This window comes from Hyperolius riggenbachi, chromosome 11 (genome assembly GCF_040937935.1).
Source record: "Hyperolius riggenbachi isolate aHypRig1 chromosome 11, aHypRig1.pri, whole genome shotgun sequence".
Taxonomy (NCBI): Eukaryota; Metazoa; Chordata; class Amphibia; order Anura; family Hyperoliidae; genus Hyperolius; species Hyperolius riggenbachi.
The window spans coordinates 172,572,888-172,600,608 of record NC_090656.1 but is presented as its reverse complement, the minus strand read 5'-3'; the positions used below and the strand labels follow the sequence as shown (position 1 = coordinate 172,600,608).

Genomic DNA, 27,721 nt, shown 5'->3' with positions numbered 1-27,721 from the left:
CAGGCACTGTAGTGGACATAGCGGGCAATGTAGCAGACATAGCAGGCACTGTAGTGGACATAGCGGGCACTGTAGTGGGCATAGCGGGCACTGTAGAAGACATAGCAGGCACTGTAGCGGGCATAGCGGGCACTGTAGCAGACATAGTGGGCACTGTAGCAGACATAGCGGGCACTGTAGCAGACATAGCAGGCACTGTAGTGGACATAGCGGGCACTGTAGTGGGCATAGCGGGCACTGTAGTGGACATAGTGGGCACTGTAGCGGACATACCGGCACTGTAGCGGATATAGCGGGCACTGTAGTGGGCATAGCGGGCACTGTAGCGGACATAGTGGGCACTGTAGTGGACAAAGCGGGCACTGTAGTGGACATAGCGGGCAATGTAGCAGACATAGCAGGCACTGTAGTGGACATAGCGGGAACTGTAGTGGACATAGCAGGCACTGTAGTGGACATAGCGGGCACTGTAGTGGACATAGCGGGAACTGTAGTGGACATAGCGGGAACTGTAGTGGACATAGCAGGCACTGTAGTGGACATAGCGGGCACTGTAGTGGACATAGCGGGCACTGTAGTGGACATAGCGGGAACTGTAGTGGACATAGCGGGAACTGTAGTGGACATAGCAGGCACTGTAGTGGGCATAGCGGGAACTGTAGTGGACATAGCCAGCCTGAGGAAGTGGGGTGACTTGCTTTTAGTGTTTTTATCACATTTGGGTGCCTCTTCTCCTGTTTCTCCTACTATTTCCTAACTACTTTTTAATGAGAAGCTGTGCCCAAATCCTGTGAAGAAAAACAAACCCGTGTAATCATTTTATTTTTGCTATCAAATGATTGCTCCGTGCCTGGCTTCAATTTTATTTTCCTCTGCTGTGAAAATGCCTTGTTTATACGCGTGTGGAGTTACCATCTCCAGCCCGAGAGAAAAACAAAAAAACTGTCAAAATAATCAAATCCCTGGTAAAAAGAAAAACTCTGCTGGTGAATCTAGGCTCACTTGATTGGCATGTTGCAGGCAATGCTGCCGTTTTAGTCATCAGTAAAATCAGACTTCCTCCAATTGTCTAAAAAACAACAACACTGTTATTATGGGGCTCTTAGTAATAGAGGTGTGTAAAATAAATAAATGTTTGAGCTAACAGAAAATAGCAACTAAAAAGTATACTTGTCAGAATAACACCTTTTAATTTCAGCTAATCAGCCTGCTGGCAGAATGGAAAATAGACCCCTGTTGAAGTGAGGTCATGTTTACAGCGCCTCTTGTAAATGCTGATTCCAGGAAATCAGTAACTCCGCAGCATAGTGTCCTCAACTACCTATGCCTCTCATTTCTATTCCAAGGTGGAACAAAATTCTCTCCACTGATTAGAAAGGATTACTAAGCATTGCCAGACAAAGTTAAAGGGGAAAAAAATGCCATAAATAGATTAGGGCTACAAAAATCAGCAGCCAGATAAGGCCATAGGAGAACTGTCAACCACAGGGATTGGAGGTGGGGTGGGGAGGAAAACAATGGACTCTGGCCTCATTCACAATTTAGTATCCTCTGATGCAGGGGTGCTTTTAGGCATAGACAGTACAGGCCATTGCCTGGAGTGCCATTGGTCCTGGGGGCACCATGTTGCTGGGTTAAGCCCCGCCCCCAGAATGAATCTCTGCCCCCTGACTAAGCCCCACCCCGTGAGTGTTCTATTACTTGCTTCTGCTGCATCTGCTTAGCGTAAGTTGCAGTCAGCTGCCACTGTGTCCCTCTGTGCTTTGTGCATCCTCCCCCCCCCCTTTGTGCCGCCTTCTGCCCCTTTTGTGCCTCCTTAAGCCCCTTGTGCCATGTCTGACCCCCTGTTTGTCCTTCTGTCTCCCTTTATGCCTCCTTCTGTCTCCCTTTGTGCCTTCTTCTGTCCCCCTGTGCCTCCTTATGTCCCCCTGTGCTACCTCTGCCCCTGTTCCTCCTTCAGCCCCAATCTGCCTCCTTCTGTCCTCCTGTACCTCCTTCTGTCTCCCTTTGTGCCTCATTCTGTCTCCATGTCCACATGTGCCACCTCTGTCCCCTGCACCTTCCTCCGTGCCTTCTTCTGTCTCCTTGTGGCTCTGTCTGTCCCCCTCTGCCTCCTGTCTCCCTGTGCCTCCTTACATCCCTTTCTGCCTGTATTTTTCTGATGAAACGCTGCCGCAATAAGTGCAATTTCTGGTGAAATGCTGCCGCATTACGATTATTTTCTGGTAAAAAGCTGCTGCATTACAATTATTTTCATGGGGGGCCCAGGGAAGGGAGGGGGGCGCCACAGGTTTCCTCTCCTGGAGTGACAAAATGGCTAGAGGCGTCTCTGCTCTGATGCTACAGCCCTCCATGGACTTTGGCCCTATGTACAGTTCTTGTTCAGGCAGTTCTGGCAGGAGCAACCTCCACCTCCACCAAAGTCTATTAGAAAGCGACTGTAAGCAAGGACTGAACTTCGTCCCAATCAGTAGCTGATACCCCCTTTCCCACAAGAAATCTTTTCCTTTTCTCGAATAGATCATCCGGGGGGCTCTGTATGGCTGATACTGCGGTGAAACCCCTCACACAGTGTGATACCGTAGATCTTGACAGTTTCCTGTCTGTGAACCTCGTTGCATTGTGGTAAATAACAGCTATTTCCAACTGCCAAGCAACCAGTATCTGGTAGTGTGTATATGTATAGCTATTAAAAAAAAAAACTTTTTGCCCATCACATTGGTAGGGGGTGTGGTTATAGATAATGGCAGTTGGTGCTGTCTGTTTTTTTCATGTCTGCCAGTAGTAAAGATGATGATGTGCAGGCTGATTGTGGATTAAACCATATCGACAAATTACATGGTGAATATCAATCATTTCTTGATCTCTCTTCTAGTATTAAAACTCTCACTTTGCAATGTATTGATTTATTCTCCCCCTTTCACTATAGTTCCTCATTAAAGGAATACTATTGATTCACATATTTTTTTCAATTGACACAGGAATTGTTTGGGAAGTGCTGCTAAGTACTGGTGTATACATTTTAGTAGCAACTTCTTTGTTTACTGTTATCAATATACATTCAAACTTTACTGACGCCAAAACTGACGACAGACTGAGCCATGAGGAGAGGGGAAATTCCCCTCACACTTGATCAGTTAACTCTATGTGTAGCTCTGTGTGTGACAGAGAAGAGAGCTCCCAACAGCTGCAGCTCCTGTGTCCTGTGTTTCTGACTGAAGTGTCTGAAGAAAACAGAGGAAATGTAACTAATTGTCACAGCTTTTCATACTGTTTTTGCTTTCAGAGTTTGATATGTTTGATATTTTCTTTCTGTAGTCTGATATGCAACTCTGGCTGTGCATTGAAGCAGACACCCCTTCTGCAATTGATTTGTCCCAATATAGCTAAATCCTACCCTCAATAAATTACAGCTTTTGCCTCTGATATTTAACATGAAAAGTAGGAAAATGTTTACACAGCTACTTAGACATTATTTGCACACTGTCATTTTAGAACACTTGGGTATCGATAGTATTCCTTTAAATCCTTTTTCCCTTGCTTACATCATCTAACTCTAGGTCTGGTGTTACTGGGCACCTAATCAAACAGCATCTTTGTGTGCCAATAAATCATTCTTGAGATATGTCTAATTCATTCTCTTAAAACATGATTATGTTTTCACCTCTATTATACAGTACTGTGCAAGGGCTTTTCTAAGCATATAAAGCTATATCATTGTGCTTAAAAAGTGTACAAAATGTATTAAACAAACCATGTCATAACAATATACAATCTCTCTGCTATAAAGATTTCCATAAACGTCTCTATTGCAAGCACTATAATTACATACAATCCATGTGATCGAAACATGTATCACATAATGCTCATAAAATGTGCTTAGAAGCTTCCTGGATGGTGTACTGGTTAAGAACAGTTCAGTAAGCCAGCACCTATTCAGTAAGGAGACCTTGGGTTAGACTAACACTGCTACTGCCTACTGAGCATGTCCTAGTGGCTGCAGCTCAAGCACTTTGAGTCCACCAAGAGAAAAGCACAATATAAATGTTATTTGTCTTGTCTTTGTCTAGAAATATGTGAGATGGTGGATTCCAGAGTTCCATTCATCAAATTCTCAGGAGGTGCTTCCGATAGTTAAAAATATATATTGAACTTTAAACATTGGAACAGAACGAAGGGATAGCCACATCCATGTCCTGATAAAGATTAATCATCGCACCCAAATCCAAATCCATAGCCAGAAAAATAATTTTCTTTCAAAAGCAAGATACTTTCACCCAGTGTTTGGTGTAGATCTTTCTCCTGTTGACACATCAATGGCAGCTGTGGAAGCCACTCAATCCCTGACAGCTCTGACTGGTAAAATGGTGGGGAGAAGTATTATATCAAGCAAATTCTCCCTAAAGGGAGAGGCTTATAATACATCTGGTTGTAGTCATATAATTAACGGTGAAGATGGATATGTTAAGTCCAAACATCAGACAGGACTACAAAAGCACTGGATACTGTATAACCAATACTTATTGAGAGACTATAAGTGAATTCTGACGATACCATTCCAGTGGAAGCATAATCTTAACCAGTTGAAACGTAACTCTTTGTGATTGAACTTGTGAAGTGCCAACCTAGTGTTGGGAGTCCTAGAAAAAACGTGAACTAGTATGGTGGGGAGACAGAACACTGCATTAGGTGCAAGTGTGACGTTGGTTACACCCAGTGAAGGTCCATAGACTTCTGAATGGGAGGTGCTTAAGACATGTGACATCAGCACTGGGGTTGGCAATGCATTTCAAGAGGTACACCTCTTTTTCTCAGGATATCCCAGATCAGCAATTCCTCTTTATTTATGTGCAGCTCAAAGAAGAAATGCCCCATAAAGGAGAAATCGTGTCTTTCTCAGAGTAGTGACAAAAAAGACAATTAAAGGCATACCAAATACAGTAATTCAACTTCCTGATTTAGATGAGTCCAGTTTAATTCATAGATCTAATAGGTCTCTCTTCTAGACATGTTTTACATCAACTCCTCCCTTTCTATTCTTGACTGCATAAAGTTAAAAATATTTATATGAACCTTCATGTTTTTCCTTTTAATTCTTGAACACTGAGTACTTCATAATATTATATACATGATCTTTAATCCTCTCTCTTAGGATGCATTATGTATGGTCTATATATTGTTAGTTAAAGGGGCACTATGGCGAAAAATTGTAAAATGTAAAATATGTGCAAACATAAACAAATAAGAAGTACATTTTTTCCAGAGTAAAATGAGCCATAAATTACTTTTCTACTATGTTTCTGTCACTTACAGTAAGTAGTAGCAATCTGAAACAGGTTTTGGACTTGTCCATCTCTTCATGGGGGGATTCTCAGGGATTTATTTATTTCAAGAGCACTTAGTGAATGGCAGTTGCTCTGTCCAACTGCCAAAAAACTATAGCGAGCAGGAAAGCTGGCCAGCATCATTGTTTAAATCCTTTTTAGGGAATATCTTTATAAAGAATAAAAGCCTTGCTGAGAATCCCCTATGAATAGATGGACTAGCCCAAAACCTGTCACTTGTCAGATTTCTACTACCTACTGTAAGTGACAGCAACATAGGAGAAAGGTAATTTATGGCTTATTTTACTCTGGAAAAAACATACTTCTTATTTGTCTATGTTTGCCCATATTTTAAATTTTATAATTTTTCACCATAGTGCCCCTTTAATAATATAAATTACCTTATACTAACATAGTTTGGTATAAAAAAAGACATCCATCACCTTCAACCGCGGAAAAAAAAAATATCACACTTCCCAGCTGATCCAGGGGAAGAAAAGAAATACACACACACACACGCACGCACACACACACACACACACACACACCTCCTCTTTCCCAGTTACACCACTTAGGAGGAAGAAATGGAAGGGTGATAGGAACGAGCATGAGAGGATGCCCGCCTTTTCCTGCCTATCAGCTCCTCTGGCTTCCAATATAACCTAAACGCTGACAATGCCCAACTCTACATTAGGCCTCTTGCACACTACATGCGATTCCGATTTTTTATCTCATCCGATTTTTGATCCAGATTCAAAAACGTATTGCATGCAGTTTTTTAATCGTAATCAAAAATCGGATCAGATAAAAAATCGCAATCGCATGTAGTGTGCAAGAGGCCTTACAGCTCCTGACTTGGCTACTCTGACAGCTCGTGTTCCTGACTGTCTCAATGCAATCACCTCCTTCATGACCTCCCGTTTTCTGAAACCCAACATGGACAAGACCGAAATAGTTATTTTTCAGCCCACAATTCAACACCCCATCACAATCTCTGTTGATGGCACCGCATACAGTTGTACCGCATATTTACCGTTACACTGAAAAAAGTCTGTTCAGTGGGGCTGACATCAGCCTCTCTTGAGAAGTCACTATGAAGCACAATAGTCATGTCCTGCTGTTCTGCTTGTCTGTGTGGCAGAATACATCAGCCTCAATTACAGAATTAACACTGCTTACAAGCCTGGTGGGACGGAATGGGAAGACAACAGAATACAAGTATTGTATTGTAAGGTAGGGCTGGATCACACCTCTCCTGAGAAAAAATAAAGAGCTGCTCCCTTGTCATCCATCTACTGTATGTAATGCTTCCCACTAAAATGCCTCTAGACATGATAAACATAGACTGCTCTATAACATGAAGAATATTTTCCAATAACACAGCTGCCGGATTTCTTGTTTTTACCAATGTAAATAATTTTCCCTTAAAAGACACAGAGGTATATAGAAGCTGCAATATTAATTTTGTTTTAAACAATACCAGTTGCCTGGCATGCGGCCGAAAGTAAGATTGCCTCCCCAACAGAAGCGTAACTAACTATACCTCTTCGGGTCCCCCAGTAAAAAACAATCATGAGGTCCCCTGAAATAAACAGCACCCCCCCCCCTCCTCACACCCCTATATAGGGTCCTCTCTTCCTCTGTTCCCCCTTTCAGAGCACAGTGGAGCTAAGTAGATATATTTACCTGCAGCAGTTGCATCCGCTTGCCTCTTACTCCTGGCAGCCAATCGCTCTACTGTACTCCAATCGCTACTGTACTCCAATCGCTCCTTGCTGCATGTCATGTGATCAGGAGCCAGAGAAGGGCAGCATAGAGCGAGTAGATGACAGGTGGAAGAGCATACCAATCACAATGAGAGCAAGTAAATATATTTACAGCTCTGCAAGAGGGGAGGCAGGAGGAACGGGCTCCCATAGCCCCCCTCTACAGTCATGGGAGCTATAGCAACGTGCCTGTTTCCCAAAAATTAATTCTGGTTATCAATTTAGAAAATGCAAACTAACAGTAAAAAAAAACTAAATCAAATCAATATTTGGAATGACAACAGTTACCTTCAAAATGACAAATTCTTAAAGGTACACGTGCACAAAGCAAGGTATTTTTTTTTTTTATTTTAGTCAGGTGTATGATTAACCAGTTATACCAAACCGGTGCTAAGGATCATCATTTTGATATGTAGGTTTCAACGCTGTCAAAAACTGAAATAAAACTCTATAGATGGCATAAAACTGGGTAAGGAGTAGCCAAACTCTGTTGCCAAAGTGCAGTTGTGGAAGACAAGCCATTCACCATATGAAAACTGAGCATGGCTACAAGGCACAGAATAGGCACTATAGTAGAAAGGTCTGTCCCACGCAAAGATTACAAAGCAGACTAGTGTTTCAAGATGGGCTGTTCAAGCTGTTTTGAAGAAGCACAAATAAATGGGCAACATTGAGGACCACAGAGGCAGTGAATGGCCAAAAAACATAGTGTGGCAGATCAAAGACAGATGAAAGACACATCATGCTTACTTCACTTAGAAAATGAAAGATGTCTAGTAAAGTTCTCAGCTCAGAACTGGCAGTAATCTGTAGGGCACATGTACACCCATTTACTGTCTGGAGGAGTCTGGCCTGAAGAGGTCTCCATGGAAGAACTGTGGCCCAAAAAATATACCTCCAACAAGGAAACAAGTCCAAGCGATGCATCCATGCATGAAAAAAAAAAGAACTGAGGCGCAGAAAAACCGAAGCAGATGCTGTGAGCTGATGTGTCAAATGTAAAATAACTGGTTATAACAGAAGGCAGTTTGCTTGCCAAACGGTTGGAGAGAGGTACAATTGTGAGTGTCTACAATAAAAAGTGAAGCATTGGGGGTGTTCCTTGCAAAGTTTGGGTTGCATTTGTGCAAATGGAGTTGGGAATTTGGCCAGGATTTATGAAGTTCTACATACTGATATGTACATGCACCTACTTATCCATCATGCAATACTATCATATAGGCATCAGATTGGCTCCAAACTTATTCTGCAGGATCACAACAACCCCTGACATACAGCTAATATCAAGAACTGTCTTCAGGGTAAAGAACTGGGGGTGGAAGCGCCCCAAAATAGGTAATGTGATGAAAAAATAATAATAATAAGGTGGAGGGAGGTGTCTTTACCTCTCCAGATGGAAGAACCCAAACCACATAGTAAATTAAATTATTTATTTAGCACAATTAAAAGGACAACGCATTTCACAGGCCTCAGCCCGCTTCTAAAGGTCTATACAAGTGCCTTTAAAATATTGTCACAAGTATGGACACTAGTAGGACCTTGAATACCGAGCGGGGATGGTTATTTTCCCATTGGCGGTATATGGCGGTTGCAGGGACTTTATCCATCTTTGTGAGTATAAATACTCTTATACTACCATCTAACATCTAATTCCCACAATACTACACCATTTGGCTCCTGGTCTCTCCTTGTCATACAGGTGACCATGGTATCCCCACAGAAGTCCTGGAAGCAATGTTATGGCCAGCACAGAGCCCTGTTCTCAACATCATGAGTTTTTATTGGGTTACATGAGGCAACAAAATTTTTTTGGCTAGTCCGCACCCACAGAAGGTCTGTGGTTAGTTCTCCAAGATATTTGGAACAACCTACCTGCTGAGTTTTTTTTTAAACTGCTGCAAAGTTACCTAGAAGTTCTGAAGCTAAATGGTGGTCAAACCAAACATTGATTTGGTTTAGATTTGTCTTTTCTTGACCTAAAATCGTAAAACTTATTTTATTTAAAAATTATTTAAAAAGTTAGCTGCCTCTGAAAAGGGAAGGCTCTGAACCCTCCACAGGCCTTCCTGATCAGGACCCCTCTGTTGCTAACCCAGCCCCTTTACATATTTGCAGCTGCACTCCCCTCTGTGTACAACCATGGCCACACTATGCAAGCCGCCAGTGGGTTTGCCTCTGCCCAGTAACAAGCAGCTGCTTGTGCATTAGCGATTCTCAGTACTACTACACAGGCGCAGGCCATGCTTAGCGCATGAGCAGTGTGAGCACTACTACAAGCAGTATTTGGTATTAATGTCAAATATTGTTCAGAGAGTTACTGCTCAGAAGCGGAGGGAGACCAGGGACCATCCAAAGACCTCCCACTACTGAGGCAACTAAATCGACTATCCTATACCTGAGTGCCCAAATTAATCTATTATCCTAATGATGCCTGCCCAAACTGCCGGCTATACTAACACTGCTACTGTCAATAGCCAGAGATCGGATTTACAATAGCCAAACTCTGCCTTAAGTCACCACCACTTTCCCCGATGCTAACTAGAGTTCAGCGATGTAATAGCCAAAATCTGGCACACAGTGCCCATAATAACCTTGTTGGTGCTACCAAATCTGCCAGTTACATTGAGGGGTGGGATATGCCAGTGCCCAATTCACCAGACACCACATGCGCCCAAATTTCCTGCCTTGGCGAAGGTCTGTTTAGCATAGAGTGGGAAGGTTTGTGTAATATATACCGTGGGGGGGAGGGTCTATTTTAAATATACCGTAGTCTAGTATACAGAATTATAGACTGGGAAGGTCTGTCTAAAATAGTAGATAGGGAAAGTCTAACTCCTTTAGCGTCTGAGCTTCTCCTGCTCTCCATGAGTCAAAGCTCTGAGCAATAACTAAAGCAAAGCTGTGACAGTTGTGTTATTCAGACACAGGGAGGAGGTGTTACAGAGCCAGACACAGTACACACATACAGTATGTCAGGAATTTGGATAAGTGATCTTCTCGAGAAACAACTGCAACTACAACATAATACAATACAATACAATACAGCAGTACATGGTAACACTGCAGACTAAAGCAGTCAAACATCACAGGGTACATTGGATGCACAGGATTTTCTTCTAATAAGAATACTCTAGAAAGAACACAGTTGTTGAACTACAGTCCTTAAGGGCCATATCCACACCAGTGTTTAGGATGGACTGAGACATGGAGAATGTGTTCTATTTGATGAACCACGCCTTTCCTGATTCAGTCCCATCAATTACTTTTAGCTGTGCCAAAAAATGTGAGGACCTCAGCCCTGGAGTTCAACAACCCTGCTCTAGATCCACTAATGATGGTACCATGGAAATGGTGAGCAGCACAATGCCTTGAGGCTCTAATGTACTAGGATTACATTCCACCAGAGACAATGGGCTGATATGTAGAGGTCTGCAGATGCTACAGACACTAGAGAACACACGTGATGCTGCAAATTATTCTAGGATAAATTAATTGTATGATATCAGGGTTGCAAGTGCTTGCAGTTCACACCTGGATCATAGTAGACTTGTTATGACAAGGGTAGCTGAAAGTTTAATGAACTAGCAGTTTGTTAACTTTTATTAAAACCCAATTACCACATATTTATCCAACTATTGGTCTGCATCACCCTTGATCAATTCTGTGCTGACAGTAAAAACACTGTGACCTCAAATCAACAAAAAGAAAAATGTTTCTCAAGCAGTCGCACTAAACAAAGTTTTGAAACGGGTACTATATTAAAGGAACACTATCAATTAGCATTTGTTTTTCAATTGAGATAGGAAATGTTTGGGAGGTGCTGCTAAGTACTGGTGTATACATTTGAATTCTTATCTCTTTGTTTACTTGAGTTATCTAATTCCTTTCACACTTTTCTGAAGGCAATTCTGACAGCAGAATGCGCCATGAAGGGAGGGGGATTTCCCTCACAGTGCATCTGTTAACCCTGTGTGTGTAAGGGAGAGAAAGCTCTGCCTGTCTCTTACTGAGCTCTCTGCAGAGAGCAGAGGAAATGTTTGTTATGCACAACATAAACATTTGTAATTGTGTGTGTGAAACAAGACACCTGACAGGCTTTTATTATAACTCTTCAATATTACACTGTTCATAGCATGCCAGACTGCAGAGATTCACCTATGCAAATGAGACATTCCAAACATAGCTAAAATCTACACACAATGAATTACAGCTTTTGCCTCCGATATTTAACATGAAAAGTAGGAAAATGTTTACACAGCTACTTAGACATTATTTGTACATTGTTATTTTAGAACACTTGGTTAAATAGTGTTTCTTTACGTAACTAAGGTAATTTATTATGGGATGTATCCCAAGGAAAAATGAAGACAATTGGAATAAACAATTAAAAAGGGGGAACTGTACACAGGTGCTTGTATATTATTATAGTACATTTGTGGGAGGAAATTCCACTAATTAATTATACAGAGCATGATCCAAAAAGGTAGGCAATTACAACTGATAAATATTGGTTTCTGAATAACAAAGTGCTGCAGCAACAAAACATGTTTGTATGTCTGCATACAACTAATTTACATGCAGGAAAAATGAAACGCCAAGAGTGCTAGACTCAGATTACAATTAAGGTGCAGCATAAAAAAGTTTAAATGCAAGGATGTGCCATATTACTAAACTATCTGCATACAAAGAAATGCCACAACTGCAGGAAAGAGCTCAGTGCTCACCCAATAAGATCAGCACATGCGTATGAGAGATCTCCCTAGGCTTACCACATGTTGTGGTCCTGTGACCACTTCATCAGAAGCCTTGTGGCATTTCTTTGTACAGTACCCATCTCAAGACTTTTTGTAGTGAGACTGGGTGGAAATACAGCAACATGATCTGCCGTGGGTAGTTCATTTCCATGCTTCCCTCTAATTTGTAGTGCTGATGGTTTGGTGAAGGGGGGAGGGAGGGGGAACCTGACACTGAGTACTAAGCACAAATCTAGGAACTCCTGTGCTTGGCGTGGGACTATTTAGGTATATACACTCACCTAAAGGATTGTTAGGGACACCTGTTCAATTTCTCATGAATGCAGTCATCTAATCAACCAATCACATGGCAGTTGCTTCAATGCATTTAGGGGTGTGGTCCTGGTCAAGACAATCTCCTGAACTCTAAACTGAATGTCTGAATGGGAAAGAAAGGTGATTTAAGCTAGTATTTCACAATCTAAGCTAGAGTATTTCACAATCTGCTCAGTTACTGGGATTTTCACGCACAACCATTTCTAGGGTTTACAAAGAATGGTGTGAAAAGGGAAAAACATCCAGTATGTGGCAGTCCTGTGGGCAAAAATGCCTTGTTGATGCTAGAGGTCAGAGGAGAATGGGCCGACTGATTCAAGCTGATAGAAGAGGAACGTTGACTGAAATAACCACTCGTTACAACCGAGGTATGCAGCAAAGCATTTGTGAAGCCACAACACGTACAACCTTGAGGCGGATGGGCTACAACAGCAGAAGACTCCACCGGGTACCACTCATCTCCACTACAAATAGGAAAAAGAGGCTACAATTTGCACGAGCTCACCAAAATTGGACAGTTAAAGACTGGAAAAATGTTGCCTGGTCTAAGGCAACAATCCTAGAAATTTCTCTCAATTGGACATCCATGGCTGAAAGAGTTCGGTGACTGCGCTGTTCAAGTTTTTGTGTACTACGCAATTTGGCGTAAACTGAATGAGAACATGGATCTATCATGCCTTGTTACCACTGTGCAGGCTGGTGGTGGTGGTGTAATGGTGTGGGGGATGTTTTCTTGGCACAATTTAGGCCCCTTAGTGCCAATTGGGCATCGTTTAAATGCCATGGGCTACCTAAGCATTGTTTCTGACCATGTCCATCCCTTCATGACCATCATGTACCCATCCTCTGATGGCTACTTCCAGCAGGATAATGCACCATGTCACAAAGCTTGAATCATTTCAAATTGGTTTCTTGAACATGACAATGAGTTCACTGTGCTAAAATGGCCCCCACAGTCACTAGATTTCAACCCAATCGAGCATCTTTGGGATGTGATGAAATGGGAGCTTCGTGCCCTGGATGTGCATCCCACAAATCTCCATCAACTGCAAGATGCTATCCTATCAATATGGGCCAACAGTTCTAAATAATGCTTTCAGCACCTTGATGAATCAATACCACGTAGAATTAAGGCAGTTCTGAAGGCAAAAGGGAGTCAAATACCGTATTAGTATAATGTTCCTAATAATCCTTTAGGTGAGTGTACAACAAACACTAATTCTCTAACCTTTTAGTGACCTTACTAAGTTCTGATATAGTCCAGGTGATCCAGACGATTCATCCTAGTAGCAAACAATTTGGTCCATGTTTGCCACATCACTTATTTTCTCTAAGATTCTTCACTACTCATAGCTCGGAAGAAATGAACTCAACACCCTAGGAATGTTTCCTAAATAGCATATGCAGATTTTTCAAAATATATACATATGATAAAATGCAAACATATTACTGAATAATGTTTAGCTGCACTAGAGGAGTTAAAGATAGTGTTATTTATTTCTTTCCCCTCTTATTGTTTACCACTTCCACACAGCCTACATCAGCCCACACCGTACTTTCTCTGGTTTTCCTTCTAGGACTTTGTTGACTGACAGGCAATTTTGATTTTAGATTGGATCTCTACATTCCATTTAAAACTAATTTGCAATGAACCAATACTGCCCTGGTTTTCTAACAGTTGTATTACCTCGTGTTCTTTTCACTCTGTAAACCTATTGTTTTGTATATAAATCTTATAGAGGGTATGGTTTAAGCGACAGGATTTTAAAAGCTTCATCCCTCACTCCGGTTCAGGATGCCACAATAGGATGCCACAATACTGGTGCAATATGGTGACTTTTATCAGAAGAGTCATGTCTTAGCTAGAAGTCAATCAAGTCAAGAAATAATGTTGTTTCTGATACAACACAGGTATGATGCCAGACAGGCCTCAGCTCTTACGACCAATGGGTGGCTTTCCTGTGTGAACAGAGCACACTAATTAAAGCAAACCTGAACTAAAAATTCAAAGTCAAAATAAACATATACAGGTTATACTTACCTCCTGTGTAGTCTACTCATCAATCTCTTTCTCCTGTCCTGCGTCCTGTTTGTCCACCGGGATGGAATTCTCCGTCCTCCATTTTGAAAATGGCCTTTACCCCATAACAGCTTCCTGGTCAGCACACTGTTAAACTGTAACATCGCCCACTTGAGCCATAGGGAAACATGGACCTTGCTCATCAATTTTCCTTTCAGTTATAACTGATAGCATCTGATATATAACTGACAGCAACTGATATATAAGAAAATGGTGAGCTTCTGTGAGAAACTGGCGGAGAGGTAAGTATGTAATATTCATTTGCAGGTACATCATGTGTTTATTTTAAATAATTTTACTTGGTTCGGGTTCGCTTTAAAGCAAAGCAAATTTAAAGGAACCCTTAAAGGATACTCGAGCTAGGACTTCTTCGATTTACTTCACCTGTGACTTCATCCAGCCCGTCTGTCAGGTCCCTTGCTGTAAAAAAAATCAAGAGCAAAGCTACTCGAGACTAAGACAACAATCATAGAAATTTCTCTCAATTGGGAAACCATGGTTGAGAGAGTTTGGTGACTACGCTGTTTAAATTTTTGTGTACTACGCAAGCACAGAATGTTACCAGCCACAGGAGCGTGATCGAGAGAGGCGCAGTATATCTGGGGGGCAGTGAAACTGCAGCAACAAACCTGACAGACTGCTAGGGGCTGGAAGAAGTTGCATGTATCTGTTGGCTTTATGATAGTTTGCCGCTGTCCATGTAAATTTGTTTTGTGTGTATTTGACCGGCCTATTAGCTTGAGTGTGTCAACTACCATTCCTCCTGGGGGTTTTAGCATGATAAATGCAAAAACACCAGAGGAATTTGCTGGTGCTCCCCTGATGTTGGCTATCCTAATGAGGTTTCAAGGACCGTTGCCCAGTGGGCAATCTCAGGTAACTTTGCTTTTGTTTTTGTCCATAGAGATATGTGACCTACAGTAGATGCAAACATTATTTTGTGTAAACAATTAATAACAATGGAGATTACTCCTCATAACTACATTTGAAAGTTGAGTTCTACTAAAATCTAATGAATTTTTCTATATCATCCTGAGTAGTGTTGGTGAATTTAGCCAATTCGGAACACCCAGATACTACCAACTGCCGCTGTTCAGAAACAAACCAGACAGGGTCAGGAGGAGTTCACTCCCTGTCATGTTGTATTTCACCTGACACCGATGCTTCCTTCTTTTGGTTTGGAAGGTAGAAGCATCGGGGTCACATGAAACTCAATGTGTTTCAGTTTATTATGGACTCCTGCAGGAAAATGTTTTATTGTTACCAGATCCACCCACCTGCCAGAGCCAATATGAGGATACCTTAATTAGTACGCATAAGAAAGAATGTAGAAAGAGGGAATAAACCTACAGAGCCCCTTTGACTGGATGTAGAACATCCTATTTATTATAGTCATGGCAAAAAATATTTCCCCCTTCTATTTACTGTATGTAAGAAAACATATGACTTCTCCCCCCCAAATTGTTGCAATTACATGTGTTTTGTTATTGCCAAGTTTATTTCTTTTGTTGGTACTGGATGAACACACAAAAAAAAAACAGCGAAAAAAACCCCCCGAGACATTCCACCCACAAAGTCATGGCCTTGACAAAATTCTCTGCACCTTATCAGAATTGTAAGAAATAATTGTATATTAAGAACGGGTTGCTCCTTTAATTTGTAAATCAACTTGCCATAGCAACTAACAGGTGCTAGCAGTATGGATATTCCAACTTGCAATCAGTTAAAATGTTGATTCAATTTTGTTTTTGGGTGTTTGTGTGTACCACACTGAGCATGGAGAAAAGAGAGAAGAGTAAAATTTGTCTGAGGATTTGAGAACTAAAATGCCAGATAAGCATGGACAATTCCAAGGCGCCAAGTTCATCTCCAAGGATCTTTATGTTTGTGTGTCCACTATGCGCAACATTGTAACTTTACAGCCCCATGACACTGTAGCTCACATGCCGCCGTCCTCAGCTGCCCGCAACTTCGGGAACTGGGTCCTGTCACTGACGTCAGTCACGGCTAGCTACGCAGGAGAAGTGCGCACTTCGCGTATCTCTCTAGCAGGTGCTGGAGAGAGACGTAGAGGGCGCATTTCTCTTACGCCAGACTGGCTCCGACTGACGGAAGTGCGGGGACCTGGTTCCCGAAGCTGCGGGCAGAGGAGGACGGCGGCATGGGAGTAATCGGAGTGAATGGGGCTGGAGGAAGCCCCAGGTATGTATAAAATCTTTGTAAGGTTTCAGCTCTGGTACACTTTAAGGTGGCCACACACCATACCATTAAACGATCCAACGATAATTTCGATTGGTTGTCCCAAAAAAACTAGAGCTTTTCCTGTTTTTTTACATTTTTGGAGATTGGACACGTTGGAAATTTCAGACCAACTTTATGAAGAATTGTATAGTGTGTGATGGATTGTCAATTAGTTGATGTACAGTTCCAATAATTTTTTTTCTGAGTTTTCAATCATTTTATTCATGATTGGGGAAAAATTGAACAAAGGTGTGTGGTACATTGGTCAAATTTTAGAATTGTTACAATCAGTCAGAAAAATTGATTGCTATTCTTGAATTGAACAGATATTTAAAAAAATTGTATGGTGTGTGGCCACCTTTAGTTTTTACAACCATGCACTTCCTCCTGTATAGCAAGCAATATGGGGCATGGTTGCAACAAGGTGTCACTCTCTCAGATGCGCAATTGCACTTTGAAATCTTAATTCAACTTCCATACAGACACACAGGGACTTACTGAACTTTGTATCTGTTCCCTACTCTCAGAAGTGTCTTTCTCAACTACACAGGAGTTTTATAACCCCTGGCTAGTATTCCATGACAGTTATGCTGCATTCTATTCTCCCATCCCTCTACCATACAACTACAGAGGAACTGTGATTAATAGCCCTGGTTTATTGAAATTTACAATGATTAAAAAAAAAAAAAAAAGACGTAAAAGGAGAGGAAAAAAGGTAAACAGGCAAGCTCCAAGCAGGTTTTTAATACATGTGCATATATTCTATAACAATACATGTCACTTCAGGGGCACTTTAACTACTTTCGTACCAGACGGTTCTGGCCCCTTAAAGGGAACCTGAATTGAGTAAAAAATGTTTTAAATAAACACATGATGTAGCTGCAAATGAATATTACATACTTACCTCACTGTCAGTTCCTCTCAGAAGCTCACCATTTTCTTCTTACAGTGATCCCTTTCAGTTCTGACAATATTTTGTCAGAACTGAAATATACCAGTAGTTTTCAGTTATATATCAGCTGCTGTCAGTTACAACTGAATGTGCAAGTTATTGTCCATGTTTCCCTATGGCTCAAGTGGGCGATATTACAGTTTAACAGGAAGCTGTTATGGGGTAATGGGCATTTTCAAAATGGAGGACGGAGAATTTCATTGACCACAGTGGACAAACAAGGACGCAGGAGAGGAGAAAGTGACTGATGATTAGACTACACAGGAGGTAAGTATGACATGTGCATGTTTATTTTGACTTTTAATTTTCAGTCCAGGTTCCCTTTAACCCCCTTGGCGGTACAATAAACCCGCCAGGGGGCAGCTACATGCTTCCCCCCTCCCTTCGCTATCCCTCCCACCCCTCCGATTGCCGCCGGCGCTTTTACCCTGCAGGGAATCCCGTTCTGAACCATGGCGACGATCGTGATGATGTCACGGACGTCATCGACGTCCTGACGTCAGCGGGTGTCCTGATCCACCCCTCAGCGCTGCCTGGCACTGATTGGCCAGGCAGCGCAGGGGTCTCGTGGGGGGAAGGGCCTGGCGGCAAAGTGCTAGCTGCGTGTAGCAAAAAAAAATTATGTAAAACGGCACAGCAGGGCCTGAACGGCACCCTCCGGCGGGGCTTACCCCGTGTCCAGCACGGGGTTACCGCTAAGGAGGTTAAGGACCAGAGCCTTTCTATTCCTATTATGAACAGCGATTGCTATGATTGGCTGAAAGCAATCACGGGGTCAAGAGCCAATGAAGTTGCCTCCTGACCGAGATATGGAAGCTCTGCTGTCAATGTGACAGCAGAGCAAGCAGGCAAAGTGGCGCGAACGGTGAGAGCCACAAGACCGCGTGGCTGGGATGATTAAAAAGTATGCCCTGGCAGGAATAAGAGGACAGAAAGAAGGCGTAGATTTCAATCATCAAGGTCTTGAACAGGTTTAATCATCATAAAAGTATTAAACTTTTAAAATGAAATCTTTTTTTTTCAACAAATATTAACTTTTGATTTTTGTAGTGAATCAACTGGAGTAAGTATGCAGATATGGTATTCAGGAAAGCTTCTTGGAAACCAATGACTTACATTGATTTTAAATTCAAATGCGAATTTGCATGCCAAATCAATAACAACAGTTTACAGGATGTAAGGGCTGGTTCCTAATGCAAGAGCTTTTTTAGTGCTAGTGGTCTGAAAAGCTCTTGCTAATGCAATGCTATGGGAGATTTTTATAAAATCACATCGCTCAATTAAGAACACCCACGTAGCATTACATTAGCAAGAGCTTTTAAAATCACAAGCGCTTAGAAAAAACTCTCACAGTGTGAACCAGCCCCAAGGGGCCTATCTTGCCTCCAACGACCAATCATAATAATGGTATCATTTAACAGGTGAAACCTGATTGGTTACTTTAGGTGACTACTCTAGTTTCATTCCCTACTCTGTAGTAGATAAATCAACCCCACTGATCATGCAGGCGGGCAACACAAGGCCTTCTTTACTGTTTCAACTGCTTCTACCTGTGCTAACAGCAGCATTTCAGAATACATGACAAAAACACCATAATGCATTTTAAATACATTATCATAAATGTATTACCTTGTAAACACATCATAAATGCAGTCCTTTTTTTCCTATACTCATGCTTGTGTGTCTCACACTAGCATACACTTACCCCAAGTTAATACTTATCTACAACCAGATGTTTATTGGAGGTCAGAGCAATAAACGATTATTCCTGATTGCCTGATAAGGGTCATCACAGTTTACATATTGTTTTTTCCCTTACATGTGAGCATGGAAAGACCCAATGGCTGTTCCTCATATTTATATAGCAGTGATCATGCTGGTTGCCACTTTGTGGAAATTGTCACTATAGCTATCATAAAGTAGTTTTTAACTTTTTACCACATTCTTAGTCGTGAATGCCTTATGATGTAGTGGAGAGCAGCGGAGCTTGGCTCAGTATGAATCATAAACCCTGTTTGCCAGTTTAGCATAGCCTGATCTATTGCTCCATTCAAGTGAATGAAGGTGTGGATGAGCAATTTAGGAGAATTAGACCTCTTTTCCACAAACAGCTGATGGTGGTGAATTCACTGCCTGTCAGCTGCTCCCATTCACCAGCCAGGCGCTTGCTAATGCTCGGCAAGGGCGGAGGACAGCTGGCCTCCCTATTGAGTCGTATCTGATCATGGCGGTTGCCATTCTTAGATTTGATATGAGACAATTTGAGACCGCCAGGTACTGCTGCCATGCATCAAACGTGACATGTACGTTGTTACCCAACACTGCCAATTGGCTGCATGTAATTACAGCCAAATGGCGCTTGTGGCCAGCAACCGCCCAACAAGTGCACAGTTCAGCCTTCTGACGATCAACTACTGGTTGCTAGTGCCCAAAATAAGATTTTCCTGTTATAAATATAAAAATGCTGTTCATGTGTCCGAGAATAACAAATTGGCAGTCTGAATTCAGATGGCTAATCTTTACAACAACAACAAAAAACGACTCTCAGAATTAATATGCATGACACACTTGGTATCTCATCTTGTTTTATGTTTTTAGTGAGTGAAAGCAAACTGATTGGTTACAGTGCCCAGATGTGCATCTTCTCCTCTCCAATGAATTAAATCAGTAGCACTCCCCGCCCCGAACAGACGCTCTCCACATCAAACTGCCATGTGAAACCAGCCTCCTCATCCTGCTGACAGGGGCTGTGACAGGATTACTTCCAGTAGCACACGGTACAGACATGGTTGATTTCATTGCGGAAACACACAGTGCACTGCAAATCTCCATAAAGCAACAACCTGTGCCAATTCTTCTACAGTGCACAGTATACGAAATAAGCTGTGGCAGCAATTGTGCTTATATGGGCTGCACAGCTCATCATATGATATAATACTGACTGGGTATGACACAGTTTTTACAGCAAGCACTATGACCATCACAAGCTTGTTCATCTTAGATGATTCTACAGCTGTTTATCACTAATACGGAAGATAATACGGTAAATGACAGCTAATAAATGCTTTTCAAAAAAAAATTCTATTTTTTTTTTCTAATTGAAAGGGTCAGACCACCCAGAGCTTGTGTTAGGGAGTAGGCTATTTTTTCCTTCACGGGCAGTGCTGGGGAAATCTCAAATCCTGACTCTGTCTCCGCCCACCAACTGCCTGTGTTATGAGAGGGTTTCACCGTTACCAATCTATTTTCACATACTTAACACTTCACAGAAAGTATACGGCACGAGAGCTCCGCCTCACCACCTTTCTCCAAGCTGCCTAATGGGGACAAGACCTAAGGGGGAGCTTCAGACTCCGCTGAAGATATATGGGCATCCCTTTATTTCATATTTGAAACTCTTAGCTTATTCAGCATACCATCATCAAACCATAATGACATAATTTTTAGGTGGACCCACTTTTGACATTCTTTTTGGCATATACAAGGAGCTACAAGTCAGGCTTTGGTTAAGTGGAACTCTGGCTTCAATAGCTATTTAGTTTTCAGAACGTTTGCCCTTTGGCTTATTTCCAAGGCTAAACATGTGTAAATGTGTAAAGTGCAATATCCCATAGCAACTCATCAGAAGTCAATCTGAGAGCAGTAAGATATCTGACTAGCTGCTATGCAGTTTGTCCATCTTCACTGCTTATGACAACACCTTACTAAGGCCTTGTACACAAGATACAACATTGGATTACAATAGACAAATGAACTGACAAAAATTATCTGATTGTTTGTCAATCTAAAGTGAATTCCTCTATCAAATTATCAGGAGTGACTAATATATAGTCAGATATGGTCATAAATATAAACTTTTTGAAAATATAAATGGCTAATTGATATGTGACAGTAGCAGGACATGTGGTGAAGTGAACTATTTGCAAGCGCTATCATACACACGTGTATGCTGATTGGGCACTCTCGTCCAATCAATCAGGGATTGTTAAAGGACCACTATCCCTACAAATGTAAAATACATGAAAACACATAAATAAAAAGTAAATTTATCCCAGAGTAAAATGTGCTATAATTTACTTTTCTCCTATGTTGCTGTCACTTACAGTAAGTGGAAGAAATCACTTAGTGAATAGTAGCTGCTCAGTCCAACTGCCAGAATAGTGTTCAAGCACGCAGGGGGGTGGCCTGCCTCTTTTTATAGATCCTTTCCAGTGAGTGCTTTTATAAAGAATAAATAAAATACTGAGAATCCCCAAGAACAAGAACAGATGGACTAATTAAAAACTTGTGAGTTCTGCAAAATTCTACTAACTACTGTAAGTGACAGCAACATAGGAGAAAAGTAGCGTATAGCTCATCTTACTCTGGAACAGGGGTGCAGCTAAGGTTTTTGTGGCCCCAAGCGGACTGTAGCAAGAGGCCCTATCCTGCGGCGAAAAATGGGTGTGGCTATCCCGCATAAGTGGGCGTGGCCATGACATGTGGGTGGAGCAGGAGGGCGGATTGGGGCGGGGCTGTTTGCGGGAAAAAAATGGATGTTGGGGTGATTGAGGCGCGCGTAGCGCGCCGAAAGATTGGCGCGGCCATGACATTGTATGGGCGAAGCTTAACCGTAGCACAGCAAATATAGCCAACTATGACCATTAAATAATAAATGCAGCAACAGTTACCCCAGACACCAGAAAATAAAAACGCAATTTGGGCCACATTTCAGCAGAAATCAAACGCAATTAGGGCACATTTTCAGCAGAAATCAAACGCAATTAGGGCACATTTTCAGCCGAAATCAAACGCAATTAGGGCACATTTTCAGCAGAAATCAAACGCAATTAGGGCAGAGTTCAGCAGAAATCAAACGCAATTAGGGCCACATTTTCAGCAGATATCAAACGCATTTAGGGCACAGTTCAGCAGAAATCAATCGCAATTAGGGCCACATTTTCAGCAGATATCAAACGCATTTAGGGCACAGTTCAGCAGAAATCAATCGCAATTAGGGCCACATTTTCAGCAGATATCAAACGCATTTAGGGCACAGTTCAGCAGAAATCAATCGCAATTAGGGCCACATTTTCAGCAGATATCAAACGCATTTAGGGCACAGTTCAGCAGAAATCAATCGCAATTAGGGCCACATTTTCAGCAGATATCAAACGCATTTAGGGCACAGTTCAGCAGAAATCAATCGCAATTAGGGCCACATTTTCAGCAGATATCAAACGCATTTAGGGCACAGTTCAGCAGAAATCAATCGCAATTAGGGCCACATTTTCAGCAGATATCAAACGCATTTAGGGCACAGTTCAGCAGAAATCAATCGCAATTAGGGCCACATTTTCAGCAGATATCAAACGCATTTAGGGCACAGTTCAGCAGAAATCAATCGCAATTAGGGCCACATTTTCAGCAGATATCAAACGCATTTAGGGCGCAGTTCAGCAGAAATCAATCGCAATTAGGGCCACATTTTCAGCAGATATCAAACGCATTTAGGGCACAGTTCAGCAGAAATCAATCGCAATTAGGGCCACATTTTCAGCAGATATCAAACGCATTTAGGGCACAGTTCAGCAGAAATCAATCGCAATTAGGGCCACATTTTCAGCAGATATCAAACGCATTTAGGGCACAGTTCAGCAGAAATCAATCGCAATTAGGGCCACATTTTCAGCAGATATCAAACGCATTTAGGGCACAGTTCAGCAGAAATTAATCGCAATTAGGGCCACATTTTCAGCAGATATCAAACGCATTTAGGGCACAGTTCAGCAGAAATCAATCGCAATTAGGGCCACATCAGCAAATTCGCAATTAGGGCTGCGGCTGCAAAAAGAAAAGAATTTACTCACCTGGCAGGCTGGCACTGGCAGAAGTCTTCTCTCCCTGGTCTCCTCTCCCGGCCGGCTTCTCAGGCGCGCAGTTCCCACGGAGCTCCCTCCCTGGCTTCCTCCTCCAATCTCCCGCGCTGATTCATGCAGGGCTACGGGTCGGGAAGATGGCCACCCGAAGCCCTGTACTGGAGACATAGTCTCCAGAGCAGGGCTTCGGCGGCGGCCATCTTCCTGTAGCCCTGCTCTGCTCTGCCAGCCCGGCGGGGCTGCGGGGAAAAAGTGACGTCACGCCGACGTCACGGAGCCGCCGAGGCCCCTAAGATTGTGAGGCCCCAAGCGACCGCTTGGTTCGCTTTATGCCTCGCGGCGCCCCTGCTCTGGAAGAAACATACTTCTTATTTGTAAGTGTTTAAATGTATTTTAAATTTTACAATTTTTTTGCGACAGTGGTTCTTTGAAGTCAATTGCCCAAAAGATTGGCCCAAGATATGTATGTGTGTAGGCTAACCATACAATCTTAGCACTTCCATGTCAGATGAGTTTACTAAAACTAATCTTTTGTTTTGTAAGCACTTTCAATCTATTGGCCCTTCTAATACAAATATTTGGTAAGATTGTGCAATCAAGATTGTATGGCCAGGCCAAAAACTATACAACCTGCAGATATGTGTATTTCAAACCTCTCTTCACTTGCCACTAACTGGTCATGTTTTCCAAATCTATTCATAGAATCACTAGTGAATTGATTAAATGGCTTCTTTTAAAAGTTGATTGCTTAATAAATACACATTTTAATGCTGTAGATGGCATAACCACTTGTTAGGTCCAGTATGTTCAGGGCCGGGCCGGGCCGAGGCAAGAGAGGCTCCAGCCTCAGAGCGCAGTGTAGAAGGGGGCGCACAACTCACTCAGCTATAATTACGCTATTGTATTTGAAGCAGAGAAGAATAAGGAAAGGGGATACATGGCAGTGACTGCAAGCCAGATAACTAGAGATTAAGGTGTTGGGGGTGTTGGGGGCCCTGAGGCGCCTCTTAGTCTAATAGCAATCAGTGTGTGACGGCTAAGGAGGAGGGGATAGAGGGGCGCACTTCGATGTCTCTTCTTTGGGTGCTGGAGAACCTTGTCCCGGCTCTGAGTATGTTTATTTGCTAATGTTGTATTCCAAAAAATGTATTATTAAACCACATCTCAATCTTACAAGAGGAGGCAACTGAGTTTTTGCAATTCATTTGCACAGACATTGAAGACCACAAGGAAACAGTACCGGGCTTATAAGTGTAGCTTGACCACATGTGAAACTAACTAAAGTATGTTGAGCCTTGTAGTTCCTTGGCAGCTGTGAACAAATGAGCAAACACTTGTAGATTCTTCACAAGTTTGATCCATATTTGCATTCAAAAATATAAACCCATCCATATGTAATAAGCTGATGCGTTATTTACAATTCAATGTAAAAACAGAAAATAACCATTGTAATCAAGTATCACAATTTTACATATGAAACAAAGATAATAATCTTTGTCACAACAAATGTTTAAAACAGAAGGAAAATATATAATCGGAACAAAACACAGGCAAATCCACAGGCCGTAACTATGGCTAATTCTGACTGTGTGTTATGTGTAAAATACACTTACTCTGGTCTAATGAGGAAAGCACTAATTAGGTGGAATGTGTGAAATCATGTTAATGAATGATTTTGCTTGGTTGATGGGTTCTGCTATGGAAAAATAAACTACTGAGAGCAGGCTAAAAATAAAACGACAAACAATTATTGCATGCAGTGTTTTCAATAGAGTGCAAGCCTCTGGATGGGTCTAAGCACAGATTACTGTTAGTGAATAAGTGGTTTATTTCCTTGTAGACGTCCGAAACCTAAATATACTAAGACACAAATCAGTATCACATTTCTTCCTAATACGATGAATATGGGTGGCCTTTGGGGCATTTTTCATTCCTAGATCCATGTTCCTAGGCAGATCCTGTACACACCATCTGTCTCTCCCCTCCCCAAATCACATCTCTCGGGAGATCAAAGCCCTGAACCTCCTAGCACAAGGCAAAGGAGCGGAGTGCTGGGATCTAACGGTAGCCTATACAGAATGATGAGCCATCAGACCTTTCTTCTACATTACCTGCTTATCACATCCTCATATAAGGAAATGCTTTTCCAAAGGGAGAAGCCAGTCTTATACCAGAGACTTACAATCATCTTCAGCTGGATGTTGCCTTTTATGTGGGATAAAGCGCTTTTGATCAAGGTTCAAATCCTGACTCAAGCCAGTACGTAAAACAGTAAGGAGTCTTTGGGCAAGCCTCCCTAATGATCCTGGTTGTCTGTGGAGCGCGCCCTAAGTGGCTGCAGCCCTGAAGCGCGTTGAGTCTGCCAGGAGAAAAGCACGATCTATGGTAAATGGTCTGTGTCTTGTCTTCTTCTGTCCATTGCTGGCTGGAGCAGCAATCACTGGGGGAGAGTGCCCAGAGTTCACAGGGCACCTTTCTAGGCACAACCTGATGCTCATCCCTCAGACATGTACCATCTGCTCATCATGACAACGCCACACAAAAATGCCTGGTAAAACCGAGCTTACCTGCTGCTGGTTTCCAGTATGACACAATGGCTTAGAGGCATCCCCTGGAATAAAGGCAAGCTGCTTCCCCACTGCTTCTTTCCCCGTTTCTCTCCTGCCTCTCTCTTTTCTGTCTCACTCGCCCTCCCTCTTCTTTTCTCCCTCCCTCCCTTCTCCTCCAGTGTCTCCCACCCTCCCTCTCCTCCGCTCAGCACCTGCTGCTGAGAACAGCTCCTCTCCTAACAACCAACGCGCCCCTGCGCGCGTTCACCGTGCCCGCTGCGCGCCCCCGCTCTTGTCCAATAACTAGAGAAGGTAGACGGAGTCCTGGCTAGACACGCCCTCCTTCAACGTCTCGGCCAATTGTAGTTCGACATTAGTAGGCGTGTACGTCTTGCTCAGCCCTCTGAATAAGTGTGGAGCGCAGGCAGTGAAGGCTGGAACGCCGGATTCTTCCCCAGTGTGAAGCGTGTGGTGTGTGATGCAGCGGTGCTCGAAAGGGGGTGGTCCTGTTCTGAAGCACCTCTATTCCCACACACAATGCAGATTTGTGCTTGCTTTTCAGTGTCATGCTAGTAACAGTACCGGAGGGTTGCACGTCCGAGGGTAGAGGATAGGAGCAGAGGGTAGGAGATAGGAGCAGAGGGTAGGGGATATTAGCATTACTAAGGGGCAGCCGAAGTATTTTATAATGGTGAGCAAAACTGCAGTCACAGAAAATGTGCCCCCCAGTATAGGTGGCCAGGCTTTGCCCCCCCCCTCTCCCCCAGTATGGGTAGCGAGCTATAGGTCCCCCCAGTATAGATAGCCAGGCATAGGTGCCCCAGTATAGGTAGCCAATATAATTGCCCCCATTAGAGGTAGCCAGTATAATTGCCCCCAGTACAAGGTTAGAAAGGTAGGTGCCTCCAGTATAGGTTAGCTAGGTAGGTGCTCGTAGTATAGGCTAGATAGGTAGGAGCCCCCAGTATAGGTAAGATAGGTAGGTGCCCCCAGTATAGGTTAGATAGGTAGGTGCCCAGTGGCGTAGCTAAGGAGCTGTGTGCCCCGATGCAAGTTTTACATTGGGGCCCCCAAGCACTCTATACATAACAATTGATGTGGCGCACCAAAACCTGTAAATGGCAACTACAGTGTCAGAGGTGTAAGAAGGGGATGGGGAGCAGTTTGTTAATAATTACCACTATTCAAAGTATCTATAGAAGTGATTATTATGAGCACAGGACCAATATAGAGCTAATTCTGTAGTTGAGGGAGGGCCCTTCGGGGCCCCTCTGGCCCAAGGGCCCCGATGCGGTTGCTACCGCTGCACCCCCTATTGCTACGCCCCTGTAGGTGCCCCAGTATAGGTTAGTGCTTGCAGTATAGGCTAAACAGGTAGGAGCCCCCAGTATAGGTTAGCTAGGTAGGTGCCCGCAGTATAGGCTAGATAGGTAGGTGCCCCCAGTATAGGTTAGATAGGTAGGTGCCTGCAATATAGGCTAGATAGGTGCCTCCATAATGGAGGGGCGAGTCAGCCGTGAGGAGGGAGGGCGGCCCGACTTCTCCCTCCCTTCCTCTCCCCGGTTCCGCCCTCTGTGCTTCCCCCCCCCCCCCCCCCTTCACTGCAGAGTTAGCACAGCAGGAAGCGTTCAAAAGAGCACCTTACCTTCCTGCTGTTCTAATCTCTGATCACTTGCCACTGGTCTCCTCCTCTGCATAGCACGCACATACACACTCTACTTCCTGCTAATCAGGAAGTAGAGTGTATACGCGGCTATGCAGAGGAGGAGACCAGTGGCAGTGAGGGCACACACAATGATGCATGCTCCCTATGAAGGTTCCAGGCAACTCATCTTCCAGCATGTCACCATAACACCCAACATGCCCCATAGAGGCACCACTG

The 27,721-nt window shown here is 42.9% G+C and overlaps 1 protein-coding gene across 2 annotated transcripts in view; it reads right to left on the bottom strand.

The window, feature by feature from the left end:
- Positions 1-25,991, bottom strand: part of SMPD3 (sphingomyelin phosphodiesterase 3) — a 300,699-nt gene extending 274,708 nt beyond the window's left edge. For both annotated transcript variants that reach the window (XM_068260747.1, XM_068260749.1), the window contains exon 1: positions 25,858-25,991. The gene's annotated coding sequence lies outside the window, so the exon portion shown is untranslated. The remainder of the gene's footprint in view (positions 1-25,857) is intronic.
- Between the last annotated feature and the right edge of the window lie 1,730 nt (positions 25,992-27,721).